Source organism: Podarcis raffonei, chromosome 3 (assembly GCF_027172205.1).
Source record: "Podarcis raffonei isolate rPodRaf1 chromosome 3, rPodRaf1.pri, whole genome shotgun sequence".
In the NCBI taxonomy this organism is placed as follows: Eukaryota; Metazoa; Chordata; class Lepidosauria; order Squamata; family Lacertidae; genus Podarcis; species Podarcis raffonei.
In genome coordinates, this window is record NC_070604.1 from 50,935,983 (window position 1) to 50,948,207 (window position 12,225).

Genomic DNA, 12,225 nt, shown 5'->3' on the forward strand with positions numbered 1-12,225 from the left:
AAATTAACTCATGAATTTTCATGGGGATTTTTTTTATTAAAAGAAACCATGAACTGTTGTGGGAATGTGAAGAGCTGAATTTGAAATTAGAAAAATGAGAAACTTTGAGAAAACAAAACTGACAGATTTGTCTGTTCTTAATTGAGCTATAAGTAGTTAAAGCATGTCTACAGATATTCACACATACTTCTTTTCTTTCTTCCACTCAAACACAATGCACAAAGTGAAAATTAACCAGACGTTAAAATGTGGATTAATATAGATTTCATGGCAATCTTGAACACTGCCACTGAGTTCATGACTCCCTAAGACAATTGGGTTGGCTTTGCTGTATTCAAAATTGCAATCAGAGTTGGGCAAGAGGAGGAACTGTGTGCTTATCTTATACTCTTGTCTTCCTCCTCTTCATCTTCTTACTCTTGGAATCTCTCATTTATCTCCATAGTAAAGGCTGATAATGAGATGAATTCCTTGGTGATGGCCTCTCATTTTTTCTCATTAAGATGGCTGCCCGTTTTAGCCATTCTGTTGCTGAAGAATTGCTTTAGGGATATAACAGTCTTGTAATTCCTCTTCATTAGTCCAGAGGAAGTAGAAGTATGTAAAAATCACAATGTCCCTGTTGTGTCAGCAGCCTGGATGAGGAGGAGTTTAATGGTAATAGATGACCTGTCTCTCATAAAAATGTCTCCTACTAGAAAAAAGGTAAAGGTAACCGAAAACTATTGCCTGTTGTGCATTATTGCATTATCTGCAGCAATCTAAAATGAATCGAGCTCTTCATAGTATGTGATGCATTCATTCAGGAAAAGATAAACACAGTAATTTCAATTTTGAAAACCATTTGGGGGGGGAGAGAACTGAAACCTAGGATATTCCACAGTACTCCCTCCATGGATCCTTTTAGATTTTTTTTCTGGCCTACGGGACATATTCCCTTCTAGATAATTTCCGGCGCCGTGGACATGCGCAAACACGATTTCCGCCGTTGTGCCACGCTGGTCCCACCCACGGAGGATCTCGGCGGGAGTGATCTGGCCCATGCCCGCTAAGCCTTGCCGACCCCTGCTTTAAAATGTAAAATTCCCCCTGGATAGGCATGTAAGACCTCCAAAAGAGGACATGGCCTGGGATTCCCGGACATATGGCAACCCTAGTTTATGCACATGGCTGGATAAAGTATAGATAAATAATAATGTGAGTGGAGATTTACATGCATGAAGCCAAGAGCAGCTGAGTTTCTTTGTGATTGTTGAGGGCAGGGGAATTGCTAAGAAAAATTGGGAGGCGGACATTTAACAATGCATTGTCTTTGTATGAAATTATTGAAGAACTATCTTAAACACACATTGAAATCTATGAGGCTGCACTTGCACATAAATTTATCATCAGGGTGCTACCTTTCTGCCTTCAAAATCTAGACTATAAAGGCAGTATGAGCACTAATATAAGAGTTGGGGGGGGAACCCTGCAATCATTATCCTTCCCATGAAGCTTGCACATTATTATAAATTATGTGACTGTTAAATATAATGTGCTTCCATAATCTGTTATTCCATCCCAAACATTATTTGCATATTCCGATTGCTCATTTATAACACTTATGTCCATTCTTCACTTTTATTTGAAATATAATTTATGTAAAAGCATAAAACACAGTTAAGAGGAGAGTTTGAAATATAGGGATACTTAAGCTTTATGAATCAGACTAAAATATTTTTTTTAAGAACCCACACTGAACATTTGTCACTTTAGTAATGTACCAAAGTTTATAGCAAAAACTCAGACTATCTGTGAAATGAACAGTGGACATCATTACCTCTGATAAGTTAAATGGAGAAATGCAAGCACAGAAATGTTGGACATATGCATTATAGATAGATGATAGATAGATAGATAGATGATAGATGATAGATAGATGATAGATAGATAGATGATTGATAGATAGATAGATGATAGATAGATAGATAGATAGATAGATAGATAGATAGATGATAGATATAGATAGATAGACACACACACTCATACATACATACATACATACATACATACATACACAATAGCCCCTACAAATAGAGAATAATGCTGAGTGATAATGATCCATCTTTAGCTACTTTCTGACATGGGGATGTATAGTAGTGTTAAAGTGAGCTGAGCAGACAAATGTCCCACTCCAGGATAGGGATGTGCATACATTTCAAACTGAGTCCATTTGGTTCAAATATCATTTGTCACTGGATGAATTCAGTATTAATTGGTTCACCTTTTGTTTTCCCATTCGTAGCCAGTCATCAGCCATTGGAGGGGGCACATTTACTTGTCGCCAGTTTTGTTGGGTGCTTCCTATTACCTGCTTTCCCCCACAGAATGCCTTGGATGCATTATCCCAGGACATTTGAAGGAGAAAAATTCCAGCCTTGAGTGGAGTAATCAGATAAAATAAAATATAAATAAATAAATAAACAGTGGTGACTGCCAGAAGGCACTGACACAAATCAACTCCACTGTTATTGTTGGCGAGGTCCAGGGCAAAAATAAACAAAGAAAAAGTTTTCAAAAAAAGAGAAGTGACACATGATGAATGTGAGCAACAAAAATGAATGTGAGGTTAGTGAATGGATAATGAAACAAAAGTCCTTTTCACAAATCAATGAGGAAATACATGAAGTTTTCAATGAATAGATTAACAAAACATATTGCACATGTGACAAATCTTGCTGTATCAGGTCCCTATATGCACCTGCCACCAAATGTTGGAAGTAATAAACCTGTATTAAAGCAGGGTACAATATAGAAGTGCTGCCAGGTTTGAGTGGGCTTCCACTGCTGCCCTAGCTGCTGCCTCCCTCAGCATACTTGCACCATTGCTCCCCTCCCCCCCACTGCCATTTTCACGCTCTGCTGCTGACCACTCCACTGCTTTCTCCTTTCACCACCACCTTCATAATAGCATAAGGAGAGTCCTGCTGGATCAAGCCAATAGCGCATCGAGTTCAGCATCCTGTTCAAATGGAGGCCAACCAGATGCCTCTATAGCATGACCTGACCACAACAGCATTCTGCCTTCCTGCGATTCCAAACAACTAGCATTCAGAGGCATAATGCATTTGACAGTGGAGGTAGAACATAGTCATCATGGCCAGTAGTTGTTGGTAGCCTTATCCTCCATTCAAAGTCCAATACTGCTTAGGTTCAAGCTGTCTGAATGACCATATTCTCCCCTCAAACCTGCCCAGGCTCTGAGATCTTTGAAGGAGGCCCTTTTCTCAGTCTTGCCACCGTTACAGGCATGCTTGGTGGGAACATGGGAAAGGGCCTTCTAGGTGGCTGCTTTAGAATTTCCTCCCTAAAGAGGCTTAGACTGGTTCCTTCCTTGTTGTTCTTCTGCCTGCATATGCAAAATGTTTTATTCTGGCAAGCTTTTGGCATGTGACTTCTTTCAAGGGCTCTTGATAGTATCTATCATGTATATATATTTGTTTTAAATCCATAGATAGTTTTATTACTTTTTAACCTCATTTTTTGTTTTATTTGTATTTGTTTTAATTTTTGTGAGCTGCCTTGGGTCTTGGTTCTGGGGAAAAGATGGGGTAATGACAATAACAACAACTTGTCTAATCCTCTTTTAAAGCTATCCAAGTCAGTGATAATCACTGCCACCTATGGGGAGTGAATTCCCCAGTTGAACTATCTGCTACGTGAATAAGTGTTATTCAAAGATAGAGAAAATACTTCAGTGAGAGGAGGGGGCAGGGAGAGAGACTTCACTGCAGACTTTACCTCTATGACTCTACCCACCAGTCCAAGTGCCCCAGAAGTAAATCTCAGAGTCAACATTGTATGGCATTTTAGAAGTAACAGGTTCATATTGCCTGATGAAAAGAGTAGCACTCAGTGTTCTGAACAGCGAGGAAAGAAAAAAGAGCAATTTCTTTTATCCTGGTTAAACAACATGGAGCAAGATTGCAACTCCTCAAATGTTGTTTTCCAAGCCATAATTGCACACCTCATGCTGACAAATTAAGGAGCAAACAAGTCCCATTCACATTTAAATAATAGACTTACACACCGAAAATGTCAAGCACTTTCTTGCGAAGCACACTTCAGTGAGCAACTGCGTGTGTCAACTCACATATGTTTTGACTAAAATCTAACGGGAGGACATGTCAGCAACCCACCACACAAAGTCTTTTCAGTGTAAGAACCATTTTGAAAACATATTAATTGCTGTATGTGTTTGGGGAGATGTTTTCCATTCAGCACACATTACAGAGACTATTAAAAATAATAAACCATCATAATGGTAGGAACTTAGTTATTAATGACCCCTGCGTGCCTTGAAATTAACTAAACACGCTACAGATCTCTGGTGCAAGAAAAGGTCTTTGATTAATGCAGTGTTAATGTCTAAAGCGGATAAAGCATTACGGCTGCAATCTTATCCCCAGTTACCTGAAAGTAAGCCCTTGTTGAATTCAGCTGTGCTTACTTCTGAGTAGACAAGGATTGGATTTCACTGCACAACAGTGGGATTCACAACTTCATTTCACTTATGGTGACCTTTCTCCCTGCCATGTGGATAATAGAAACAGTGATGAAGTAGGTATCAGAGTAATCCAGTTTAGCTTCCAATTTTACTGACCTCTTTTGCTGTTATGGTATATAGAAGGATGTCCTTGGTCAAATTTCAGCCTGTGTTTTTGTAGAGTACCTACTTCTTACATATGCCATCTACATGTATGGGAGTTCTCTGAAAGTTGTCAAGTAGAAGAGGAGTTGAGAACCTTTTTAGCCCCATGAACTCTTTATTATGATACCGTGGAACCTCGGGTTATGTACCGTCCTCCTTACGAATGCTTCGAGCTCCGCTAACCTGGAAGTAGATGCTCCTGCTTGTGAACTTTGCCCAGGATGCAAGCAGAAGTTGCACACCAGCGGCGCAGCGGCAGTGGGAGGCCCCATTAGTGAAAGCACGCCTCATGTTAAGAATGGTTTCGGCTTAAGAACAGACCTCCGGAACGAATTGAGTTCGTAACCGGAGGTACCACTTTATTTCAGTGAGTGCTGAAAGCACCACACAATTCTTTCTTCATCCCTCACCTGGATCAGCTCCCCGTTGCCACCACCAAAGAGGGACAGAGAGAACGTATAAACAAACACATTTTGCTTTTCCAAGGGATCTGGGTAAAATAATGAATCTGAACCTTGAAAAGCACATAGAGTTGTATGAGGAAGTGAGAAAGAGTGTTACTCTTCCAATTTCCTCCTTCAGTTCTATGCACTTTCTCTCCTCATCTCAATATCAAGGGGGCAGTGGATGAGGATCTGAGACACTTTGAGAAAGACCTCAAGTACACCCCTGTAGCCACAGGTGTCTCAGTGGCAACTCCTGAAGAGAGAAAACACCTCTGAAGCTGCATTTAGATATACAAAGGTTTGCTGGCAATTGTACCTATTGTTGTTGTTGTTGTTGTTGTTGTTGTTGTTGTTGTTGTTGTTATTTATTGAATTTATATGCCGCCCTATACCTGGAGGTATAGGCCATTTACCCTGATCTTAAGGTGTATGGGCATGAATTAGCCTTCTTCCTGTGTCAACCAAAATACATTTTAAATTCTCCAGAGTTTAAAACTGGGGCTGAGACAGTAACACTGAAAAGACACTTGCGGGGTGTATGTGTAGCGATCCCTCCGCATTGTTGGAGAATCTTAGACATCCACTGGATAATATTTTTTATAGCACAAAATGTCTCAGAGCAAAAACATTCCCGCACCCCAATATCACCATTTGTGAATTTTGGGCACAAGTATACATCTAGTTTTGGTTAATATTATTTTATTATTGTTGAAGAATGCAATGAGGTTGTCCCCTATTACCCTTTCCAGTCCTTTTCTCGTAGGCCGTTGCTTTTTTCACCCTCCAACAGTTTTTCATTCATCATTAAGTGAGCCAGCCTGCCCTATTTTTGTAATTGTAACTTGTTTCAAACTGTTTTAATGTATTTTAAATTACAACTTGACCTAGGACATTAGAGTGAGGTAATGATGATGATGATGATGGTAGAAAAAAAAACTATTGGATAAGTTCACAGCCATGCAGCATATATTCAGCAACACACACACTCTCCACTACCAAATAGTATGGAGAATTTTGAGTGGTCAGTTCTGCTCAGTCTTATTGACTATACAATGTGCTGCATCTAACTGAATCCAAGAGAATATATCCTGGGTCTATTGTATGACTTACACCTCATCTGCACTGTACATTTAAAGCAGTAACTATCCGACTTTTAGAAGACATCTGAAGGCAGCCCTGTTTAGGGAAGCTTTTAATATTTGATGAATTATTGTATTTTAATATTTTGCTGGAAGCTGCCCAGAGTGGCTGGGGAAGCCCAGCCAGATGGACAGCATATAAATAATAAATTATCATCATCATCATCATCATCATCATACCACTTTAAAGAGTTGTGGTGTGATATTGCTTTAAAGAGTAATATGATACTGCTTTAAATGTATAGAGCAGTTGGGGCCAGAGACAATTACAGCCCAAGGTGCTTAGCAGCTTATCCCATGGAATCTGCTGACTAGGAAAGAAAGCAAAAATCCCAGATGTACATTTAGAAACTCTTGCATACACGAAACTAGATTGTGATGTGTCCATGTATTTGCATCCCAAAGCTTTATTAGTTTCTTGTGCAGGAGCAGCTTGGACCAATGGGATGGAGCCACAGCAATAGCCTTCCACCAGTTTCATCACTGCCACTTACTGGGAGGAGCAAGGTGGGGTTGAGGTTGGGGCTATGTGGCCGCACCAGCAGGAGTTCAGGATTGGCTCTGCTGATATGTCCAACCTCAGCACTGCCTTTTGCCCCTTCCCTTCCCAGGATGTGACAGCAAACGATACCCCTTCCAGGAAGCCATTGCACTACTGCTGCAGCTCTGCTCCATGGGCAAGCCCCTCCTGTTGTTCTGCAGGAATGCCGATCCACAAACACAGCTTCCTGTGATCACAAACTGCCCAGCTTATGTGAGTGGACACATGTGGTTTGCCTCCATCTACTAAAACAGAGGAAGTAGGCTTTGCAGGAAGAGGTACGCCGAGGAAGGGATTGGATCCACTCTGGCTAAGTAAAATCATCATCGCTTTGACTCATCACCTTGACAAAGTGTCCTGTGAGTAATAAATATTCTTACCTCAGAGCACGGGAGAGCAAAGCATCCAACCCATCGGGTTGGTAAATGCTATGAAAGCAATGCAGGTGCTCTAAGTATTTATCTTGTCCGCTGAAGGGGAGCTCACAATCAGCGGTTTGTGAGTGCATCCGTCAGCTGCAAATCAATCTGAAATTCTTCACAGCTAAAAACTACAGAGGGCTCAACATGTGACAATTACACATTGTGAATAGCCACTTACAAACTCTCCAGGACTGCAGAAGCAATCAAGAGCACTTTTCAAGCCAACTTGTAAATTTTTCAACGGTGACAAATTTGCCGGGTCACCTCTGCCACATGGTGTTATATATTTGCTGTAAATGGCAATGCCATTGTCAAGTGCAACTTAGAGACCAAGCTGCTTTTGTTACTCAATAGAATAGTAAAGGAGGGGGGGTGTAATTTTTTTCTAGCCATGAAATACTAGGCAGACCAATCCAGAAGTCAGATTGAAGCAGAAGGACTTGGACTGATATATTTTGTGGTTTATTTCTTTATAGACATGTAGACTATGGTACACAAATAATTTGTGGCAGATAGGAGTTCTGTAGATACCACATTTGGGCTATCAGGACCTTCAAACTGCTTTGTAATTCATGTTCAGATACAAGGTAGGCATGTGACATAAAATGAAGCCAGAGATCTGCAGCTTTCTTATCCCAGGGTAAAGAAGGTTCAGTTGCCACCCATTTGCAAAAAGATTCATCCTAAGCCCGAAATGCCTCTGCTACATGCTCCAAATGAGCCCTGTATATCAAATCCAAATACTGAGAAAGGGCAAGGGCACAGTGGGATTCCTTCTGCAGAATCACCCCAGCATAAATTAAATATCCAGGTAACTAATTTGCCCAAGATCTCTCCACGCTCTTCTGCTTAGGCTTGCCAGTGCCATCGAGCTAAAGGGACAGAGCACTTTAATCTACTGTAAATGTACAAACCTAAAGTTCTGATATGTGATTGAATCTCTTGAAAAATTATGACAATTCTGGAGTGGCCCTATTGGGTAGGAAGATAAAAGGCCTACAGACAATTTCAGCTACACAGAGAGACAATAAATGGGAATAACAATAATTAAAAGAAAACAGATGGAAAGAGGCTCCCAGTGGGTCTACGGTCCATTCATCAAAGTCTTCATTCTCTGACAGTCTCTATGGAGGCTTTGAGAATTCTCTGCAGAGACATGCTTACATCACACAGTAAATGTAATGGGAATCAGCTGGGAATCATTATCCACACTGCCTTCAAATTTCTCTAGCAGCTTAAGATTTGGACATTTTAAAATATCTCACAAAATAAGTTTCAAAATTCACATTTTTAAAAAACTTGTATTTGAAAATCTGACTTGATTTCAAATAGCTGTGGACCCCCTGCCCCAGTGCCTTGTGCAAATAGACAATCAGTGGATGCTTTCTTAACCAAAGCCCCTTAGATGCTCTGCAGGAGCATGCAGAGGTTGTAATTTACTGGATTCTGAGATCACTTCCAAATCAGTTCAGAAACTGGAGACAGGAGTGCTTTCTGTTTCGAATCCTTTCCAACCCTGTTCCTCTCCATAAAAATCTCCCGCTATGAAAATCACACCAATTATTTTTATTGACAGATTTTATTTTATTACATTGCTGCTAAGATTATTCTATTTAAAATAGCTTTGCAGAAGTAAGCAAGCATATAATTACACAATTAAAAATACATTTTACACATATGAAATACTAGGAAAGGTCTAGCAGCACGGAGTGGAATGTTATCAAGGAAAGAGGTTTAGTCTGCTATTCAAAACAGTCACATAATTATGGTTTAGCAGACTTTCCTCTATTATCCATATTTAAATTGAAGTGTCATTCATTAGTGGTTGAAATACTGCATTGACCTGATTTTAAAATGTAATAAAAACATAATTATTCCAGTTCTCCTTAAGTAAAATCCTTTCATTTCCAAACAACAGTGCCCTGTTTGTCTCCATTTTTTAATTCCCCCCCTAAGGAATGCCCTTTCAATTAAAGTCTGTTAAACCATTAATTTTCATTTTACAATGAAACTAGGCTAGCAGGCACAGCTGTAGCACAAATAGGTTCCCCCCTTCTCTTCACAGCTAGATCCAGTCAAGATAAAAGTAACTTTGATGCCTTGGTGAACTGACAGCTGTTGGTTCCTTCTTGGTAGATGTGCATGCTCATTTCTGTAAAGACAATGACTTGGATCCAGACCAAGTTATCTGCACTTAGGTCCCATTGAAATCAATGCAAGGAGTTAATCATGGCAAATCCCATTCAGTTCAATGGGAACTAAGCACATTTGACATAGACTGGATCCAGCCCAAAGCCAGTAGCAGGAGATGTGCAAAACATTTCTGAATCTGCTTAATATCTCAAATGCGGTGGAGTGAGCAGAACAACACTGGATTTCATGGCAATTACAAATAAAGCTAATCTAGTGAGCTTTTCTGATTAAGCAGACTAATTTTAAAAGCAATCTTTCCTTCCTTCTTTCTTTCTTTCTTTGTTTCTTTCAGTGGTGCCTTTCAGTTAAAGCCTTTTAGTTAAACCTGCGTAAATGTCATGTTTGGTCCGGGCTTTCTAATAATCTTAGAAGCCTTCAGCTGCTTAAAGGGGATTTTTCTGCAAAACCTGGGGTTTATTATTCTAAACAAAAGCTGAGGGTAAAATATTCAACAATGCAAAGTTGAAAAATAATTTACAGCAGCTGCATTGCATTCATGCTTAGGATCCCAGCTATCAGGCTGTTATTTTGCTTAATAGATTAATTCAGAGTTGGCATGAACTCTAATGCTTGAAAACAATGGAGTCCTGGCTCAGATTAGGACTTTCATCTGTGTGTGTGTTTAAAAAATAATAATAATTCTCAGAGTAATCTGGAAGCAGGACTGAACACACTTATGAATGAATACAGGCAAAGCTTGCATGGGTTGCAAATAGGCTGACCTGTCCATTTTCAAGTTCAACCACAGATGGGTGATCTGCATGTTAAGGAGCAAGCAGTGAGTGTTACCAAGACTAGTTTTAAATCTGCTGTCTTCTGTAATGCATGCACAAGCAGTGTTCTCTGTCTGTTGAGTTTTGTACAAGCAATTATTTCAACCACATAAAGCCAAAGCTGTGGCCTATACTTTTCACTTCATCATTCTCACTACTGGATGACATATTCATGATGGTTACATGATGCCTGTAGCTTCTGGGCATAAAATCTGGAGCGGGGGTTAGCCCCCGATGTCATTGCAAGAGCCAAGAGTGCCCTCTACACCCCTAAATGTCCTGCATCAATCAGAAAAGTCTGAGCAGCATTGAGTATCCAACATTCAGCTCAATGTACTCAGAAGTCTCCCTGCAATTAGGAAATATGATAATACAGGGTTCCTGATCATAGGAAGACTTTGACGCATCTTCAGCTGAATTCCCTTAGAGACTCTTCAGAACTTTCCAGTCAACGTCGGAAGGACATGAATGGAGCAGCCAGGGAAGTATAAGTTTGATGCTCACATGCATTGTATAGAAAGCATGAGGTTTGAGTGTTGACATGTATATTAGAATGAGCCCTCACAGGTCAACTAACACAGCTTCAAGTAAACACTTAGCTTTTCAGTAGATGCCATTCAGCTACTATTCATCAATCACCCAACCATTGTGAGGAGTACACAGGTGGAAAGAACTAGTTCCTTGGAAAAGTGGTGGATCGTTCTTACTTCATGGCTGATGAATAGCTTTTATGGGGTCATCACCAGTCTTTAACCAGTCCATCTGGTGCAGATACTCTTCTGCACCAGATAATCCTTTGCAGAAAATAACTATGTTGTGCAAGGGAAATGAGACAGGTCTACTACAACAGTGCAATGACTTCTCATATGACCATATCACCACACTGGCCTAAATAGGCAAGTTGTCAGTCCTTTGATAGGTATGGGTACTTGATTGTTTGAGCCATTATACAATGCAGTAGACTCATAGGTCCTTGACAACACTTTTCATTTGTTTTCTTTGTTTCACACCTTCCATATGTGGACCTGGGAATTTTTCAGACTTCTGTTTAAATCTGCATAACAGAGGGAATCAGAATCAGAGTGAGAATATTTGCTTTGTTATTTCCCCCCATGGATCTGAAAACAAATAGTCATCCCTAGGAAACCATATCAATCTAATACCATTATAAAGGATTTGAATGTTAATTTCAGTGCTGCAAGATAAATGCTAAATAATTCAGAAAGAAGCATTAAAAGGACAAATTTCTAGAACCTGGTTGCATGTATAAATAGGGAGTGATTTATCAGTTCAAGGAAAAAAGCAAATTAGAGTTTCAATTATTATGTTTGCAGAATTCCTTGGTGGGTCATTCTTTTCATCATTAGACAACCTAAATGGATTGAGTTTTACTAGAATTATATTGCAGGCAAGCTTTTCCAAGGAGTGTAAGGGATTAAACGATGGGGGCCTTATTGCTTTTGATAGGAGCCATGCAGATAAAACTCTGTGCATTGTGGGGGAGATGATAAATGTCTCTGGTGCACACTTTAAAGCGACCAGTGATTGAAACTAAATAGGCATGCACGTGCAAAAAGAAACCCTGCATGGTAGGTAGATTCAGAGGTTTGGTGCTCCAAATATTTTTTTAGCTTCTGTAAGAAAAAGTATGCAGTCACAGAAATATCATTTGGCTCTTCTGTTTGGTACATTAAGTCCTTCCTCTGCTACAGGTGAGTTCTTGGTTAAGTGTCTATCATGTAAGGAGATCGTGCTGACTTGACTATGATACCAACAACATAGCAGGGACTTTCATTTGGTAGAATCCAATGCTGCGAAGGGCATGTAAGAGGAACACATCCATGTAGGGCTGAATTGGTGGGTCTTGTGGGGCCCTTGATTGTTATTCTGTGCTAGGGAAGTAAGAAGTCATAGTTTTCTGTTCCACCCTGTATTTATTACATGTCACACTGTTTCCATTCCTTTGCATTTTGTCTTCTTTCAAAACTACATTGATGGTCTCAGTGCCTGCTGTGGTGAAA